At 41.3% G+C, this 19900-nt stretch overlaps 1 protein-coding gene across 2 annotated transcripts in view; it reads left to right on the forward strand.

The window, feature by feature from the left end:
- The window catches only part of SRGAP1 (SLIT-ROBO Rho GTPase activating protein 1), a 245843-nt gene that overhangs the window by 103166 nt on the left and 122777 nt on the right, over positions 1-19900 (forward strand). The window lies entirely within an intron of this gene.

Consider the following 19900-nt stretch of genomic DNA (forward strand, 5'->3'; position numbering starts at 1 on the left):
GGCTAAAATTACCAACCCCTGTGGCAAATGATGCCAGTATTCAATGCCATTGCCCTGCATTTATAGTTTCATGCAGCTGAACATGGGAGTTCTAAATCTTAACTTTACGTTGTGACTATACTGACAGTGATGCCTCTGTGTGCTTTTATCTGTGGCAGCTGCCTTTGCAACCTTGTGGGGTTCCCCCTCCACACCAGAGGAACATCTGTGCCAAATAAGGAGGAGAAGAAGATTACTTGGGGTGACATGCTCCAGCTGCAAATACAGATGCTGCAGATTCTTGTGGACCTACAGGTTTAACAATCTCCAGCTTGCCTCCCTTTTGCCTTTCCAGTATAGTACCTTCCTAGACCCCGCCAACATTCCATGTGGCATCAGGGCTTGTATCCCTACTCCTATCACTCCACACCAGGGAATATTAAGGACAAGCACAGCTTCACAGACATTGATCTGTGAGCGCCACATTGATGTTTGTGTAGCTAAAATGGACATGAATGTTCCTTCCCCCCACTTTTTTTAGCTCTGTTCCATACATTTATTAAGGTTTAAATGTATTTGTTTTAAACTTGCAGACAATTCCTTTTTAAATGAAACTCTATTCTTTGCAAAATATTCATCTTTATTCGTGCCCAACATATGCTGCAAATCCATGGCGGTAGTGAAAGCACCCACTAAGTTGTTGTTATACACTGTGATACAACTCATAGGATCAGCGACAAACAGAGTGTAATAATCATAAATGTACAACAAGCACCACAAAATTAATAGGTACATTGTCAATGTTATATTCATAGATGTGCACCAAGCACCACACTGTTCCTAATAGTCCCTGCGTATAGCTTTCTGAACAGTCACATGTTCTTAAAGATGCAAGCCTCATACATCTCTGATGAGGCAACCTTGATGTAAATGAAGCATCCACAGTGATCCACCAGCACTTGCATAACTATGGAAAAATAGCCCTTTCTGTTGATGTACTCTATGGCAAGGTGGTCTGGTGCCAAAATAGAGAGATGCATGCTGCAAATCCATCCCCTATATCCTGCACATTGCCGAGAGTCACAGTCCTATGTAGCAGAAGATAATTAATGGCTCTGCACACTTGCATGACAATGGCCGTCACAGTGGATTTTCCAACTCCAAAATGATTTCCCACTGATCGACAGCAATCCAGCATTGTAAATTTCCATAGTGCATTTGCCACTCGCTTCCCCACTGTCAGTGCAGTATCATTCTTGTGTCCGTGTGGTGGAGGGCTGGGGCAAGATCAACACGCAGATCCAGGAATGTGGCTTGCATATCCAAAAGTTCTGCAGCCACTGCTCATCATACTAAGCCTGCCTTATGATGTAATCCCACCAGTCAGTGCTCTTTTTCTCAGGCCCAGAAGCAGCACTCCACTATTTGCAGCTGCTCCATGAACTCCACCAACAATCTTGAATCGGTTCTCTCTATGTCCCACAGAAATCTGCCCTCCAAAAAATCATCATATTCTCCATGGCTCTTCTTGAGGCTCTGCAAATATGGGAGGGTTGTGCTCCTGGTGTTTGCAATACTTATGACAGTAGTGCAGAGTTGTGCAGGCTCCATGCTTCTGTCAGAGAGTGTGGACAGCGAGAAGTCCCAGATGGGTTTGTCAAAATAGGCATGAAAATTATGGGATACAGAGGGCATTATGGGATAGAGAAAGTTATATGGTGGGAACCTGATCTCGCAATCCCAGTCACCCCTGCACAACTGATTTCTGCCCCACCATGCAAAACTTCCCAAAAGACAGTGCACTGATGGTGGTGAGTTGTACACTAGGATACCTGCCCATGGTGCAATACAGTGTGCATCAAAACAAGCACTCCTGGTGAAAGCACTCCTACATGAAAGGCCGATGCAAGGAGCCAAGTATGCATGAGCATAAGAGATCTACTAACTGCAACAGTTTTATGCCAATGTAACTTGCGTCAGGAGAAGTTTGTAGTGTAGACATGCCCTTTTTTCTCTTTAAAAATAAATGTATTTAAAATTAAATTTGAAATGTTGACTACCTATGTTAGGGTTTAAGCTTACAATAATCTATTCATTTAAATTACAAAAAATTGAACGGAACATGTTTGCTGCCAATAATTTAAAGGAAGTCAGAGCACTGAATTGGTGGAAGTCACTGCAAAGCATCTGAATCCAGAGTTTGCTGAAGTGCTTTTGACAGAAGTAGCCTCTCCTGCAGTTTTTGAGAGAATATTTTCATTTTCAATTTATTCAATTAGTTCCATTCAGTGACTAGTTCATTCAGAGTTGAGAAACCCATTGGAAGTTTAAAAAGCAGGAAAGTTTGTCTTCCTCTTCCATTCTATGAATAAAAATGGTGTGTGAAAGGATGCGATCTACTAGTTCTAGAATCTTAAAGGACTGGTGACCAAAAACAAATTGGTTCCATTCACTAACTACAAATAATACTTCCTTTGTTTAATCAGTTAGTTTTAAATCCAAAACATATTTTTGATAAAATTACTTTTTTTCTTATGTATCTGGCACATTTAAGGTAGTTTTATTTGACAAATAAAACACAAGTATAAAATGTTGGTTTTGTGCATTTTAGTTGAGTTCCAATTTCCATCAAAATGCAGCTTGACACAAGTCATCAATAAAAAATTAATCATCATCAAGTAACTAAGAAATGCATCATTTACCTTTTCTAATAATAATAAAGTAAAAATGAAGATTGAATAAATATATTTATGTTTAAATACATATGTATAGTTATAGTGTATTCTCCTGGTTAGCAGAAAAAAGTTCCAAATTATACAACCATTGAGAATGAACTTTTCTTTATGAAAATAACTCAAAAAGTACAAATGCAAAACAAAATTAAAATTGATCATTTAAATCAAGATTTCTTGTTTGCTGATTATGATTAAATCGTGATTAAAATTGGCAATTTTCAGTGCTTTGATTTAAATCAATCCACCCTAGTTTGTTTTAGTGAGTTTGCTTGGTCAAAGAGTTTTCTTTACATAGAGTGCATGCAGAAATACTCTTCTATTGTTTAGCCTTTTCATTTTAATTGACTTTTGGAAATGTGTCCCAAATGAAGACAATACATCACTTGTGGCTTACAGAAAATGGAGTAACACATGCTAAGCAATTGGACAATAGAGGTAAAGAAACCCATAGTATATAATGGGGGATGACTGTCTTCAAGATGCTCTTATAAAGAGATTCTAGTCCTATTTGCATTTCAGACTGTGCTGCAAAGAAAAGGATCATTTAAAGGAGAATTATGAAAGTCTCTTCCCCCTTCTGCTATTGGTATGTCTATAGTAATAGGAGAAGAAAAATTTTCTTTTTCTTACTTGTGCTTCAAGAATTTTACATCTCTGAGGAGAAAGTTCCAAGCCTTTGTCATCCAGTGTAAAACATTCTGATGGTCTAAATCCCTTGGAGGCCACAAAATAAGATGTCTTACAAATCCTGACAGCTCAGGTAGCATTAATGGGTTCATAGACACCTACTACAAAACAGCCTTTCTAGCTGGCAGACATAGGTGCACACCAGATCCACATTTACTTCCCTCCTTTGTTTTATGCATTTTTTTTTCTTCTTGAGTGTCAACATTTCTGATAGTTTCTTGGCTTTGTTTTTCATAGAGTCTTAGAACCATAGAAGGGATCACAAGGGTCATCCAGTCCAGTGGTTCTCAATCAGGGGTATGCGTACCCGTGGGAGTATGCAAAGGTCTGCCAGGGGGTACATCAACTTATCTAGATATTTGCCTAGTTTTACAACAGGCTACATAAAAAGCACTAGCAAAGTCAGTACAAATGAAAATTTCATACAGACAATGACTTGTTTATATTGCTCTATATACTATAAACTGAAATGTACTTACAATATTTATATTCAAAATTATTTATTTTATAATTATATGGTAAAAATGAGAAAGTAAGGCATTTTTCAGTTAATAGTGTGCTGTGACACTTTTGTATTTTTATGTCTGGTTTTGTAAGCAGGTAGTTTTAAAGTGCAGTGAAATTTGGGTACACAAGACAAATCAGACTCCTGAAAAGGGTACAGAGTCTGGAAAGGTTGAGAGGCACTGATCTAGTCTTAGGGCTGGTCTACACTGGAGGGGTGCAGGTCGATGTAAGATACGCAACTTCAGCTACGGGAATAGCGTAGCTGAAGTCGACGTTAACTTATTTTGACTTACCTCCCGTCCTCATGGCGCGGGATTGACGACCGTGGCTCCCCCGTTGACTCCGCTACCGCCGCTCGCCCTGGTGGAGTTCTGGAGTCGACGGGAACGCGTTCAGGGATAGATATATCTGCCATGCTGTAGGTTGAGCCCATTGCCTCTTGTCCTGCCCTCTGTGGCAAGAGAGAACAATTTTTCTCCATCTTCTTTACGGCAGCCTTTCAGGTATTTGGAGACTGCTATCGTGTCCCCTCTCAATCGCCTCTTTTCCAAACTAAACATGCCCAGTTCCTCCAGCCTTTGCTCACATGGCTTGCATTGCATCCCTTTCATCATCTTTGTTGCTTGCCGCTAGATCCTTTCCAGTTTCTCTACATCCTTGCCATATAGGAGTAATCAAAATTGGATACAGTACCCAGTTCAGGCCTAACCAGCACCGAGTAGAGAGGAACTGTCACCTCCCGTGATTTGTATGCTGTGCCTCTGTTAATGCAAGTCAAAATTGCATTTGTTTTTTTTGCAACAGCATCACATTGTTGACTCATGCTGAAGTTGTGATCCACCAAAACTCCCAGATCCTTCTCAGCTATGCTGCTGCCAAGCCAGTTATCCCACATTCTGTATTTGTGGATTTGCTTTTCCTTCCCTAAGTGTAGTACCTTGAATTTCATTTTATCTATCGCTCAGTTCTCCAAGTTATCAAGTTCCCTTTGAATTTAATTCTGTCCTCCAAAGTGTTTGTGCACGTGCGCGTGTGCACGCACACAATGTTGTGTCATCTGCAAATTTGATCAATATGCTCCCTATTCCTGCATCCAGGTCATTAATAAAAATGTAAAATAATACCAGACGCAGAAGAGATCCCTGGAAGGACGTCACAAGTGGAGTTCCACAATCTGACATCATTCTATTAATAGTTACTTTGTTTGCGGTTGTTTAACCAATTATGTATCCACTTAATGGTAGTTCTACCGAGCCTGCATTTATCCAGCTTACTTATGAGAATGTCATGTGGGACTGTGTCAGAAACCTGGCTAAAGTTCGGGTATATTCTGTCCACCGCGTTCCCCCTATCTACCAAACAAGTTACCTTGTTATTTACCAAGCTGGTTTGTCATGATTTGCTCTTGGTAAATCAATGCTGGCTGCTAGTGATCACCCCTTCATCCTCCAGGTTCACCTCTACCCCGATATAACGCTGTCCTCGGGAGCCAAAAAATCTTACCGTGTTATAGGTGAAACCGCGTTATATTGAACTTGCTTTGATCCGCCAGAGCATGCAGCCCCCCCCCCCCCCGAGCGCTGTTTTACCGCGTTATATCCGAATTCGTGTTATATCGGGTCGTGCTATATCGGTGTAGAGGTGTATTTGCAAATTGAATCTTTTATACATTGCTCTAGTAACTTCCCAGGTATTGAGGTCAGGCTAACCGGTCTATAGTTTTCTAGCTCCTCCTTTTTCAAGATGGGCACTACATTAGCCCTTCTTCAGTCTTCCAGGACTCCTCTTGTTATCTATGAGTTTACAGATATTATTGCCAGTGGCTCCAAGATTTCTTCAGCCAATTCCTTCACCCTGGGGTGAATAGCATCAGGCCCTGCTGACTTGAATTCATTCAATTTAATCAGAAAATCTCTGACATGTTCTTTACTTATCCTGATCTGCATCCCTTCTTCCTTACTGTGTATGATAACTTCACTAGTCATGTGGTCGCATGTTATTTTTTGTGAGAAGACTGAAGCAAAATTGGCACTGAGTAGCTCCGCTTCTCCATTGAGCAGCAGACCCACACCATTTCTGAAGCTTCTTTTTTGTCTGACATATTTGTAAAACCCCTTCTTGTTGTCTCTAACATTTCTTTCCAGCTGTAACTCATTCCTTGCCTTAGCTTTCCTGATTTTGTTCCTGCGCGCTCACTCTATTCCCATGTATGCTTCCTTACTGATATGTCCCTCCTTCCATTTCCTGCATGTGTCCCCTTTGGTTTTTAGATAGCTAAAAAGCTCCTTGTGCAGCCACATTGGTCTCCTGTGGCTTTTCTTATCTTTTGTTTTTGTTTTGTTTTATGTTTTTTTGGTAGGGGGAGTTGTAGGGTTGAGTCCCTCAGCCTATTCCCTGCCTAAGGCTCTTGCCCTGTCCAACAGGGCTTTCTGGACAAGGAGTCCTGGACATTGCTCCTTACTGTTTTGACCAATGGTACTTCTGGGTAAGCTGGAACAGGTTGCTACCGAGCAAAGCAAGTGCTCCCTCCCTCCCTCTCAGAAGTCGAAGTGTGTGCTGCCAGGCAGGGACCAAAGGACAAAGTCTGCTGTTATCAAGTTTAAGAAAAGATGTGGTGCCAGTGCTTAATTGCTGGCACAAATGAGCAGCTTCTGCAGAATAGATGGTGCTCAAAATGTTATGCAGACAGCTTGCCTGCCTAACCTATGGCCACTTGGCACCAATGCTGTGCAGAACAGTCCAACCAAGTTGCGAGCAGGCAAAATGCCATCCATTCAGATGGCTCTGACTGTAGGCAGCTAGGTGACCATCAGCTGTGGATGTGAATAGCAGGTTTTTTATCCTCCAACAACAAGCTTCTGCAGCTACATATAGTATATTTTGGGCTCTTCTTAGCATAGCTTAGCATTGCATAGAGAACAAAAGTGTGAGAGGCATTAAAATGGAGTCCTCTACACCTTTTTGGCTCTGTCTGCCTGGATCCCATGACTGTGCAGACCCCTGGTTAAGAGGATGCATTATTGCTAATCCAGTTTCTGGCTGGTTTAATTAAAACTAAAGAAAATATATTTTGGTTGTATAAATAAATTAAAATTAGTGGAGATATCCTATCTCCTAGAACTGGAAGGGACCTTGAAAGGTCATCGAGTCCAGCCCCCTGCCTTCACGAGCAGGACCAAGTACTGATTTTTGCCCCAGATCCCTAAGTGGCCCCCTCAAAGATTGAATTCACAACCCTGGGTTTAGCAGGCCAATGCTCAAACCACTGAGCTATCTGTCCCCCTCGGAGTCCTGGTTGATCGCAGGATGACTATGAGTCGGCAATGTGACATGGCCATGAAAAAAGCTAATGCGGTCTTGGAATGCATTAGGCGAGGTATTTCTAGTTGTGTATGACTAGTTTTAGTTTGCACAAGAAACAGTGATTTATTCTCTCTTTTTGACCTGGATGTTACATGATAGTTATTAAAAGGACCCAGAAGTGCTCACTGTCATCATTATAGTCATTTATAAACTAAAATTTCTACTAATGGGCATACAAGGACCTCTCTCCCCCCCATTTTTAATTGCTTGAATTAATTTATTTTAGTGTTAAGAAGTAAGTAGAGGCAGAGATTTAAACAGACGCTTCAGTGTGCTTGACTTTTGGCTTTCTCCACAAGTCTTTCAGATGGACTGAAATAAATTTTGCACCCCAGCCAATGTACCATTGAATAGGCTGTCAAAGAACCATTTTCTTTTGAAGAGGGGGAATATACTGTTTCTGTCAAATAAAATCCCAAGTGAATGAATTAGAAAGCAAATTTAGCTTGGTTCAAAATTTGCATATGGGGCAAATTCAGAGAGGGTATTTAAGGTGGGGAAGTTTCACTTTGGCAAATCATAGAATCATAGAATATCAGAGTTGTAAGGGACCTCAAGAGGTCATCTAGTCCAACCCCCTGCTCAAAGCAGGACCAATTCCCAGCTAAATCATCCCAGCCAGGGCTTTGTCAAGCCGGGCCTTAAAAACCTCCAAGGAAGGAGACTCCACCACCTCCCTAGGTAACACATTCCAGTGTTTCACCACCCTCCTAGTGAAATAGTTTTTCCTGATATCCAACCTGGACCTCCCCCACTGCAACTTGAGACCATTGCTCCTTGTTCTGTCGTCTGCCACCACTGAGAACAGCCGAGCTCCATCCTCTTTGGAACCCCCCTTCAGGTAGTTGAAGGCTGCTATCAAATCCCCCCTCATTCTTCTCTTCTGGAGACTAAACAACCCCAGTTCCCTCAGCCTCTCCTCATAAGTCATGTGCTCCAGACTCCTAATCATTTTTGTTGCCCTCCGCTGGACTCTTTCCAATTTTTCCACATCCTTCTTGTAGTGTGGGGACCAAAACTGGACACAGTATTCCAGATGAGGCCTCACCAATGTCGAATAAAGGGGAACGATCACGTTCCTCGATCTGCTGGCAATGCCCCTACTTATACAGCCCAAAATGCCGTTAGCCTTCTTGGCAACAAGAGCACACTGTTGACTCATATCCAGCTTCTTGTCCACTGTGACCCCTAGGTCCTTTTCTGCAGAACTGCTACCTAGCCATTCGGTCCCTAGTCTGTACCAGTGCATGGGATTCTTCCGTCCTAAGTGCAGGACTCTGCACTTGTCCTTGTTGAACCTCATCAGGTTTTTTTCGGCCCAATCCTCTAATTTGTCTAGGTCCCTCTGTATCCGATCCCTACCCTCTAGTGTATCTACCACGCCTCCTAGTTTAGTGTCATCTGCAAACTTGCTGAGAGTGAAGTCCACACCATCCTCCAGATCATTAATAAAGATATTAAACAAAACCGGCCCCAGGACCGACACTTGGGGCACTCCGCTTGAAACCGGCTGCCAACTAGACATGGAGCCATTGATCACTACCCGTTGAGCCCAACGATCTAGCCAGCTTTCTATCCACCTTACAGTCCATTCATCCAGCCCATACTTCTTTAACTTGGCGGCAAGAATACTGTGGGAGACTGTATCAAAAGCTTTGCTAAAGTCAAGGAATAACACATCCACTGCTTTCCCCTCATCCACAGAGCCAGTTATCTCATCATAGAAGGCAATTAGGTTAGTCAGGCACGACTTCCCCTTCGTGAATCCATGCTGACTGTTCCTGATCACTTTCCTCTCCTCTAAATGTTTCATAATTGATTCCTTGAGGACCTGCTCCATGATTTTTCCAGGGACTGAGGTGAGGCTGACTGGCCTGTAGTTCCCCGGATCCTCCTCCTTCCCTTTTTTAAAGATGGGCACTACATTAGCCTTTTTCCAGTCATCTGGGACCTCCCCCGATCGCCATGAGTTTTCAAAAATAATGGCTAATGGCTCTGCAATCTCACCCGCCAACTCCTTTAGCACCCTCGGATGCAGCGCATCCGGTCCCATGGACTTGTGCACGTCCAGTTTTTCTAAATAGTCCCGAACCACTTCTTTCTCCACAGAGGGTTGGTCACCTTCTCCCCATGCTGTACTGCCCAGTGCAGCAATCTGGGAGCTGACCTTGTGCGTGAAGACAGACAAGAAGTGGAATAAATAAATAAATAAGTGAATCCAAGTTAACTTGGAATAATGGACACGTTGTGAGTGAGGCCATGTCTACACTTACCGGAGATCGATGCTGCTGTGATCGATGCAGCGGGAGCGAATTAGCGGGTCTGGTGAAGACCTGCTAAATCGACATCAGAGTGCTCTCCGGTCGATTCCAGTACTCCACCAGAATGAGAAGAGTAAAGTAAGTCGTTGGGAGAGTGTCTACCATCGACGTAGTGTAGTATATACACCGCAGTAAGTTGATCTAAGCTACATTGACTCCAGTTACGTTATTCACGTAGCTGGAATAGCGTAACTTAGATCAACTTGCTGCATTAGCGTAGATAAGACTGAAGTGGTTGGAAAAGCAAATGAAGGGGGAAGCTACATCAGTTAAGGCGCTATCCTACAAACGCTTAGACATATGATTAACTTCAAGCAGGTTAGTAGTCCCTCCACTGACTACTCATGTGAGTAAAATTAATCACATAAAGGTTTGCAGAATCTGGCTTTAGACTCCTTGACGTAATTTATCCCATGATTACATTTTTTGCTAGTCTGTTGTAGAAAGTTCTCACTGGGGATTGTGCTAGTGAACCGTTTACATGTGTTTTTCCAGAAGTATCATATTCTCACTCCTGGATCTTTCTTCAACAGTCAGTCTGTTGGAACTCACAAGCTCTTAAGATTTTTTGGCCATGAAGATAGTGGTAGCCTGGGGTAGAACATGAGCCAAGCCCCTTCCAGTTGTGGCACAACACCCTCCTGCCAACCATAAATACTGCTTTCCAGAATTGCCATTCAAATTCTTTGATTGTATGAGTGGCAAAGGTCTGAGTAAGAAAAGCAGTTCAGTGCCTCGAGGTCAGTGCTGTGGGCTTCATAGCAGCCACCTACAGGACCAAGAGTGACTGGACCAGAATGTCAAATGTAATACTGGTACCCAGAATCACCACCTTCCTCTCTGAAGACATGAATGTAGGAGGGGAGGACTCAGTGGCACTGATATGCTGCCGTGTATTAGGGGCTTCATCCAAGGTGCAATGAGTAGCTTCTGGCCCTTTCTCAGATCTTTCCCTACATCATCCAGTGAGCTGATGCTAAGTACCACTTTGAAGCAGCAAAGCCCCACACGATGAGGAGCTAATGCTTGGCCTAGCTAGTGATAATGCAGGACACTTAATTGATGAAGCTGCTTGCCTGGGCTCATGGGGGAGTGGAGGCTGGATCTGTACTGATGCAGACAATGCTGGCACTGAGTAGCCCAGTGGTCTTAGCCAACTCAAGCTTTAGCCAGTCTTGTACTTAGCAACTAGGACCCAGGAATGAGAATCTTGCAAGACCATATCTTCAGAGAAGTAGAATTGCAAGATAAGTAGTTTTCTGTCATCTGTTTTAAAGAGGAATGTGTGTTAGTCACCAGATAATATCTAAGCTGAAATAATTACATAGCTCTTATTCTAGGTAACCAGGATCTGGTATATAAATCAATAAGAAGACCATAAATTCAGGAAAAGTTGGGGAAGGGATGGTGGCTGGGTTGGAGCTGTATTGTAACACTCCGGGAATATAAGTTCTTAGCACTTAGGAATTTTTTGTGTTGAGACAAGTAGATCTGCATTTCTGAGCTTTCTCTTGTGAGTCAGATAATGTGAAAAAGAAATGGATATGTTGTGTAACTCCAGTCTCTGAGTGTTAGCCGTGTTAGTCTGTGCCACAAGGACTCCTCATTGTTTTTCCATTCTCTGAAGTTACTGAAAAGATGAAGGGTCCTGTCCTGCAAAAACTGTGAATACCCATCTATATTCTCAAGTAGTCCTATTAGTGTGTGCATGTGTGAGTGAGAGAGAGAGAGAGAGATTGTTAGCAGGATTGGGCCCTAACCCTGTCAGGTGTTGTTATCCAGTAACAGTGTAAATGTATTAATGCATTTATGTATTTTAATCATTACTTAAATATGTAACACTCTCTCAGACAGGATTGAAACTGCATGTGGGCCTGCCACTGCTGCAGCTGCTTTGCCCAAAAGGGGGATAAGATTGTTGCCATTTTGGTACTTTTCATGAGCACTAAATTAACAAACAACAAAGAATGTAAGAATTTTGGGGCAAATAGAAAAGTTAGATTCACAAGAAGGGGCAGTAGTTATGATGGAATTATGTGTTTCTTTAAAATTTAACTAGTATTGCACATGCCTAGCGTGCCCAACATCCATTGAGGTTAATGGGAGTTTTCCATTGACTTCTGGGGGGTAACTGATTAGGCCTGAAATGCCAGTGTATGTGAAAGCTGGGATGACAGATCTCATTCTTTGCTGACCTATAGCTATTTTAATTATTCTGTATCACAGAGCAGTGCATTGTACCTACTCATGCTTTTAGTTTGTAAATATTTTGAGTAGGGTCTATTATTGATATGACACAGTTACTGTAGAATGCTACATACTACTGCAATGTTATATAGTTATGAGGTAATATGACTTGGCATTTGTAATAGCAGCTCAAGTCAGCACAGTAATGCAGTTTCTACATTTCTGCTTTTACACAAGGCAGTGAAATATGGTGTACGGGTAAGTTTAACTGTTATAAATAGTATTCGCCTGCTGTGGTTGAATATCTTATCCATTGCCTGATGGAGACTGGGACATGAGTGAAAGCTAGGAACTTGAAAATTTGACCAGAGGACACTAGGGTGTAGCTCATAGGGCACAAGCAACCACCAAAAGAAATGGCTGAGAAATGTCAATGGGGCCAGCAGTTCACCTTATATCTGTGCCCTTTATCACAGTATTTACTGATTGTTATTCTGTTTAGCAGTCTGGGAGTCGTCTTGTAATCCCAGCTGCTTCTGGACCTCCAAAGAACAGCTGTTGCCCAAAGTTGGGGTTCCCTCCCCCCAATACAGACTCTTCTCCAGGCCTTTGTTGCCTTGAGGTGGGAAGACTGCAGTGTCCTCTATGTGCAACTGCACCTTAATATAATTTAGAAATGACAGCTAGTGCAGAAAGTGGCTTCTTACTTGCTACACTGCCATTATGCCTGTGCTCTTTTATTTGAGCTGGCTGTCACTTCATTTTGGTGTAAACATAAAAACATAAGAATGGCTGTACTGGGTCAGACCAAAGGTCCATCCAGCCCAATATCCTGTCTCCGACAGTGTCCAGTGCCAGGTGCCCCAGAGGGAGTGAACCTAACAGGCAATGATCAAGTGATCTCTCTCCTGCCATCCATCTCCACCATCTGACAGACAGAGGCTAGGGACACCATTCCTTACCTGTCCTGGCTAATAGCCATTAATGGACTTAACCACCATGAATTTATCTAGTACTCTTTTAAACCCTGTTATGTCCTAGGCTAGGTCTACGCTACCCGCCTGAATCGGCGGGTAGAAATCGGTCTCTCGGGGATCGAATTATCACGTCTCGTCGGGACGCGACAATCGATCCCCGAATCGACGCTCTTACTCCACCAGCAGAGGTGGGAGTAAGCGCCGTCGACGGGGAGCCGTGGAGGTCGATTTTGCCGCCATCCTCACAGCGGGGTAAGTCGGCTCCGATAGGTCGAATTCAGCTACGCTATTCGCATAGCTGAATTTGCGTATCTTAAATCGACCCCCCCCCCCCAGTGAAGACCTGTCCCTAGCCTTCACAACCTCCTCAGGCAAGGAGTTCCACAGATTGACTGTGCGCTGTGTGAAGAAGAACTTCCTTTTATTTGTTTTAAACCTGCTGCCCATTAATTTCATTTGGTGGCCCCTAGTTCATATATTATGGGAACAAGTAAATAACTTTTCCTTTTTCACTTTCTTCATACCACTCATGATTTTATATACCTCTATCATATCCCCCCTTAGTCTCCTCTTTTCCAAGCTGAAAAGTCCCAGCCTCTTTAATCTCTCCTCATATGGGACCTGTTCCAAACCCTTAATCATTTTAGTTGCCCTTCTCTGAACCTTTTCTAATGCCATTATATCTTTTTTGAGATGAGGAGACCACATCTGTACGCAGTATTCAGGATGTGGGCGTACCATGGATTTATAGATGGGCAATAAAATATTCTCCATCTTATTCTCTATCCCTTTTTTAATGATTCCTAACATCCTATTTGCTTTTTTTACTGCCACTGCACGCTGCGTGGACATCTTTAGAGAACTATCCATGATGACTCCAAGATCTCTTTCCTGATTAGTTGTAGCTAAATTAGCCTGCATCATATTGTATGTATAGTTGGGGTTATTTTTTCCTGTGTGCATTACTTTACATTTATCCACATTAAATTTCATTTGCCATTTTGTTGCCAAATCACTTAGTTTTGTGAGATCTTTTCGAAGTTCTTCACAGTCTGCTTTGGTCTTAACTATTTTGAGCAGTTTAGTATCATCTGCAAACTTTGCCAACTCACTGTTTACCCCTTTCTCTAGATCATTTATGATCTGTTTTTAAAGTTTTTTATGATCTGTTTTTAAAGTTTTTAAATGTTAGTTTTTGACTTTAAGAGCCTCTTGATTATCTGAGATGCTACCTCTGTTTCTAAATTAATAGATAATTTGTGTGTTGGGGAAACTTTTGAAATAAATCAATATAAAGAACTTGTTATAACTGAGGAGGTAAATGCTTTGAATTTTTTCTGCATGGAAAGTAACTGAGAAATTAATGTGAACATTCAGTAGCACTTTGTCATGTCTTCTCATGCTAGCATTTCCTGAGATTAGGAAAAATCCATGATCCAATTCAACAATAATGCTTGAGGAGGAAGGAAATCTTTGAAAGGTAAAACCATGTTAAGGCCCATTTTAATGTAATGCACTAGGGATCAGGTTAAAACTGCTGGGATGTAGATCTGATTATAATGTAACTTCAGTGGAAGAAAGGGGAACATTGGTGGCTGCCATTCACTTTGAACTGGGTGTGTGTGATTAATCAACACATATTCCAGTATACTTCTGATTATTCTTTCCAGTACATTATTTAATACTTCAGTCAGCTTGTGTATATTATAATTCACTTTGTACAATTCCCTAATGTTTTCAATAAACATCTCATAAAACCAGGATATACAGTATACTTGAATATAAAAGTGGAGTTGCACATTAATTTAGTCGTAGTGCTATGTCATCTTATGCAGGACAGCTGGATACCATAAATTGTGATTGGGGATGGCAACTAACCCTTAGCAGAAAAGTCATTGATTGAATGGACAGGGAGACTGAATTCCATCCTAACTCATACAGGTGGCCCTTCCATGTCAGAATTAAAGTGTCCTGGTGGGGGTGGGGTACCAATCTTTGCCATTCTGTTGGCTATACTGTACCTGTTCATGTATTAATTAGAGAGCTTTGATCTCTAGTGTCTTTAATTATGCACACTTTCACAATCTTGTATGTCAGCTTTTAGATTAAATAAAGCATAGTAATACTTCATACAGCTCTTTGTGGAACTAGGGAGTTGACTTACGCTGAGTGGTTGAAGAGGGTCTTGGTGGAGTTTTCCATAATACTGATTAGTGCAAAGCCCATACAATTACTAAGGCTGGTTGTCTGTTATAAAAAAAAATATTTTAAAATCACAGCCTTGTTATGACAAACAGTGAAAGTCACAACTTTCTCTTCTTTCCCCTTCTCCCACCCCCGAAAATGTCACGGCACATATTATGTTAAGGGGGAGGGAAGGGGGGGGAGAAGGAGGCAAAGAAAGGATCAGAAGCAGAAGAAAAGGATACAGCTAGAAAGCAAATTGCTACTTTAAAGTCTGGTGGAACAGATCTTGATCCTCCTGCCAGGGACTAGTTAGCAGTAGTGGAGCCCTCCTTAGATCCCCTGCAGGTGGTAAGAGTAGTGACATCTTCACCTGGCAGCTGAGAGCCCCCCCTGCTGGAGCCGCCCATAAAAGTAGATTCTGCCTCCCAGGAGAGGTGCTGAGAAGTTGGAAATCATGGCGCATAAAGCAATGGAATCTGTGACTTTCTAGATAAGCAACCAGCTTTAATAACACTGGTCTACAATTTTTGAGAAGTCGTCTGCTTCAGAGATAAAATGTGCTATTTATTATGTATTTTGAGATGCTAAATTCAAATATGACAATTAAAACAACTGACTGGCTACTGTTTCTAAGATATTTAAGTTTTTACATTTTATGTCTATGTATATTGTGTAGATAAATAGAGTTTTAATCATAAATTGTAAACCTAGGTCTTTTCACGTGTTTATGGTTGCTTTACATGATAATATTTCACCTGTCCTGTTTATGTAACACTTTAAAAATCAGCAAAAGGGTTATATAAATAAAATTTATTATGAAACAAAAGGCAAAAAACTATTATGTACATAGTTTAGTCCTATTCAGTGTCTACTCGGCACTTCTTGGCTTGTCTCTTGTATTCATTAAATGGAGCATCTCTTGTCACTGTCCAGCAATAGTCTGCAAGCATTGATGGGCTCCATTTGCCCTGATAGCGTTTCTCCATTGTTGCAGTGTCCTGGTGAAATCACTCGCCGTGCTCGTCGCTCACTGCTCCGCAGTTCGGTGGAAAAAAATCTAGATGAGAGTGCAAAAAATGTATCTTTAGTGACATGTTGCAACCAAGGCTTTTGTATGCCTTGAGGAGGTTTTCCACCAACAACCTGTAGTTGTCTGCCTTGTTGTTTCCGGGAAAATTTATTGCCACTAACTGGAAGGCTTTCCATGCCGTCCTTTCCTTGCCACGCAGTGCATGGTCAAATGCATCATCTCGAAGAAGTTCACGAATCTGAGGACCAACAAAGACACCTTTCTTTATCTTAGCTTCACTTAACCTTGGAAATTTTCCACAGAGGTACTTGAAAGCTGCTTGTGTTTTGTCAATGGCCTTGACAAAGTTCTTCATCAGACCCAGCTTGATGTGTAAGGGTGGTAACAAAATCTTCCTTGATTCAACAGGTGGTGGATGCTGAACACTTTTCCTCCCAGGCTCCAATGACTGTTGGAGTGACCAATCTTTCTTGATGTAGTGGGAATCTCTTGCATGACTATCCCATTCGCAGAGAAAACAGCAATACTTTGCGTATCCAGTCTGCAGACGAAGCAAGAGAGCACCAACCTTCAAATCGCCACAAAGCTGCCACTGATGTTGGTCATAGTTTATCCACCTCAAAAGTTGTTTCATGTTGTCATAGGTTTCCTTCATATGGACTGCATGACCAACTGGAATGGATGGCAAAACATTGCCATTATGCAGTAAAACAGCTCTAAGACTCGTCTTCGATGAATCAATGAACAGTCTCCACTCATCTGGATCGTGAACGATGTTGAGGGCTGCCATCACACCATCGATGTTGTTGCAGGTGACAAGATCACCTTCCATGAAGAAGAATGGGACAAGATCCTTTTGACGGTCACGGAACATGGAAACCCTAAAATCACCTGCCAGGAGATTCCACTGCTGTAGTCTGGAGCCCAACAGCTCTGCCTTACTCTTGGGTAGTTCCAAATCCCTGACAAGGTCATTCAGTTCACCTTGTGTTATGAGGTGTGGTTCAGAGGAGGAGGATGGGAGAAAATGTGGGTCCTGTGACATTGATGGTTCAGGGCTAGAAGTTTCATCCTCTTCCTCTTCCTCGTCTGACTCAAGTGAGAATGATTCTGGTGCATCAGGAACCGACAGTCCTTCTCCGTGGGGTACTGGGCATATAGCTGATGGAATGTTTGGATAATGCACAGTCCACTTTTTCTTCTTTGACTCACCTTTCCCAATTGGAGGCACCATGCAGAAGTAACAATTGCTGGTATGAACTGTTGGCTCTCTCCAAATCATTGGCACTGCAAAAGGCATAGATTTCCTTTTCCTGTTCAAGCACTGGCGAAGATTTGTTGCACAAGTGTTGCAGCATATGTGTGGGGCCCACCTCTTGTCCTGATCTCCAGTTTTGCAGCCAAAATAAAGGTGATAGGCTTTCTTAACCATAGTGGTTATGCTGCGCTTTTGTGATGCAAAAGTCACTTGACCACAAACATAGCAGAAGTTATGTGCACTGTTCACAGAAGTACGAGGCATCTCTGCTCACTTTGGCTAAACAGAAATGTGTCCCTTTGCAAAATCAAACACTGACAAATAAGAGAGCACGACACTGTATGATTTCTAGAGCTGATCTAGGGCAATTTGTTCAGCAGAGTGATGTAAGCTTCGTTATGATTGCATCATCCATGACTTCTAGGAATAACATGATGCAATTCATATCATGTATGACGCAATACCAGCTTCAGATTACATCATTCATTGTTTTGCCTAAAAAACAAGTACTGTCCAAACCCAGTCATAGATTTAGTCATAGATCCAGTCAAAGATGTATTTTAGTCATTTCTGGGTTAAATTGAGATCCCTTCCCTTTATAACTCACTTATCCTCCGCCATTCCCAAGTCAAGGGTCGTATATACTGACCCAATAGCATATCTTGAAAACTAGAGCCAATCAACAATTTTAAGCATCACTTTTGTTCTCAGTGACCCAGAATTAGTAAAGTTTGACGACATTTATTTCAGAAGCATTTTGGCTGTAGAACAGTGTAATAACTGCATCCTATCTGTGCCTGTGCAACCTTGAGCTGTGTGCATCTATCAAAGATCATTCTCTGTTTTAAAATATTTAAAAGCTTTAAGGAAATACTGTCAGCTAGAAATTTAGTTAGTTTAAAGTATTTTCAGATATTACACCTACTCCCAGTGATCCTGGCCATTTTTGTAGATTTTCTCTTCCATGTTTCTGTGGAGAAGACCTGCTCAAAGAGGGGAAGTGTAGTGGCAAGATGCACTGACATTCAGTATAGTTAAGGTGTAGTTATTTGAAAAACAAGTTCAGCTTAAAGTTACTAATGATAGCTCTCTTTACGTGGACCTGTCTAAGGAGTTGGATTTAGTCAGTCAAAATTACTGCTCCAAAAACTAAAATTTTGGGCTTAGCAGCGAATTCATACTATGGTTTGCGAGTTACTTATGGAATTGTGTTCAGACAATTTCCATTAGAATCAAAGGGCATTAAAAATAGTGGGCACATCAAGGATCTGTTCTTGGGTTTCTCTTTTCTATTTCTGTTGTTAACCTTCCAGCTCCAATGTGTTTTCTCCTCTATGCATATGTATGCCATTGATACAGTGTTATCTTACAGTGGCTCATCTTTACTGGAGGCATAGTTCTTTTCCAGTGACTTGAGTTGAAGTGAAATGAAAACCAAATACATGATTTTTTGGTTCATCTCCCAGACTATAGAAACGGATGCTCTCATTAATGATTAACACAATAGCTGGTGGCTCAAAGTAGATTTGGGAGAGAGTTTTGGGATATCTCCCTCCTTGACCAACTACTGGTTTAATAATTTCTGTGCCAACACTAGCTCACTTTAGCGTACATTTTTGAATTCCAATTCAAGTGGTATTTCAGATTATATCTTTGCCTTCACTTGTCTTCTAAGACCAATATGGATGCAAATCATAGATACAATAAGACTTTGACATTATTGTTGTTTTAGTAGTAGTAGTAGTTTATAGCATCCAGTAGCATAGGTACAATATTGGTTTTGTAATGCTCCTCTATTACAAATGTTGAGCATACTGTACATGGATTTGTAATACATTTAAGATTTTCTAAAGTCAGTTTACCTATTAAATGGTCACATAATTAGGAACCAGTTGAGCTCCTTTTAACATCCAAGAGAGTCTTGCTTTTTTTACTTCAATAGATGTTGACTCAGGCTGATCACATAGTTACATTCGTAGTTAACATTCCTATATGATTGCAAAATGATTACTCTCTTCATTGCACTATGCTGTGATAATTTTTTTAGCCTGGATTTGAATGGGACAGTGACAAAAAGGGATACAAATGTTATGAATGAAATCATAATTTCTGCTCTAGGGATTTTCCTATTACATTAATGTCTTTTAAAAGAAACAGAAGGATATTTTTAGTATAGGTATTCCTATAACTCGAGAACAATGTATTTTTACACTACAGAAATATAAACACTAAATAAACATTACCAGATGCTATTTTCATGTGCCAATGGTGGCTACAAATCTAAAAGGAAAGCTGCTCTTTTCTTTTGCCATTCTGGATAAATATTATAGGGAGGTGTTTGTTTTGTATTTGATTTTATTTAAGTGTACCGGAGTCTCAAGAACCCTATGCACATCTATGATGCATTTTAACTGTCAGAAATACATGTTTCTTCGACCGTCATAGCTACAAATGCAACACTTGCCAGCAATCAGTATAACCTGTGATACAGTAATTTCTACCTATATTAAGAATAAGACGCAAATGTGAAAACTCAGTTGTGTGGTGACTGTTGGTGACCACTCTTATGTTGAAAGTAGAAGGTAACTGTATGGATTTTATTGCTAGGTTACTTGCACCATATAACATATATGTATATAGCTTAGATTGTATTTTTTCCTCACTCTTGT

The sequence above is a fragment of the Malaclemys terrapin genome, chromosome 1 (assembly GCF_027887155.1).
Source record: "Malaclemys terrapin pileata isolate rMalTer1 chromosome 1, rMalTer1.hap1, whole genome shotgun sequence".
Lineage (NCBI taxonomy): Eukaryota > Metazoa > Chordata > Testudines > Emydidae > Malaclemys > Malaclemys terrapin.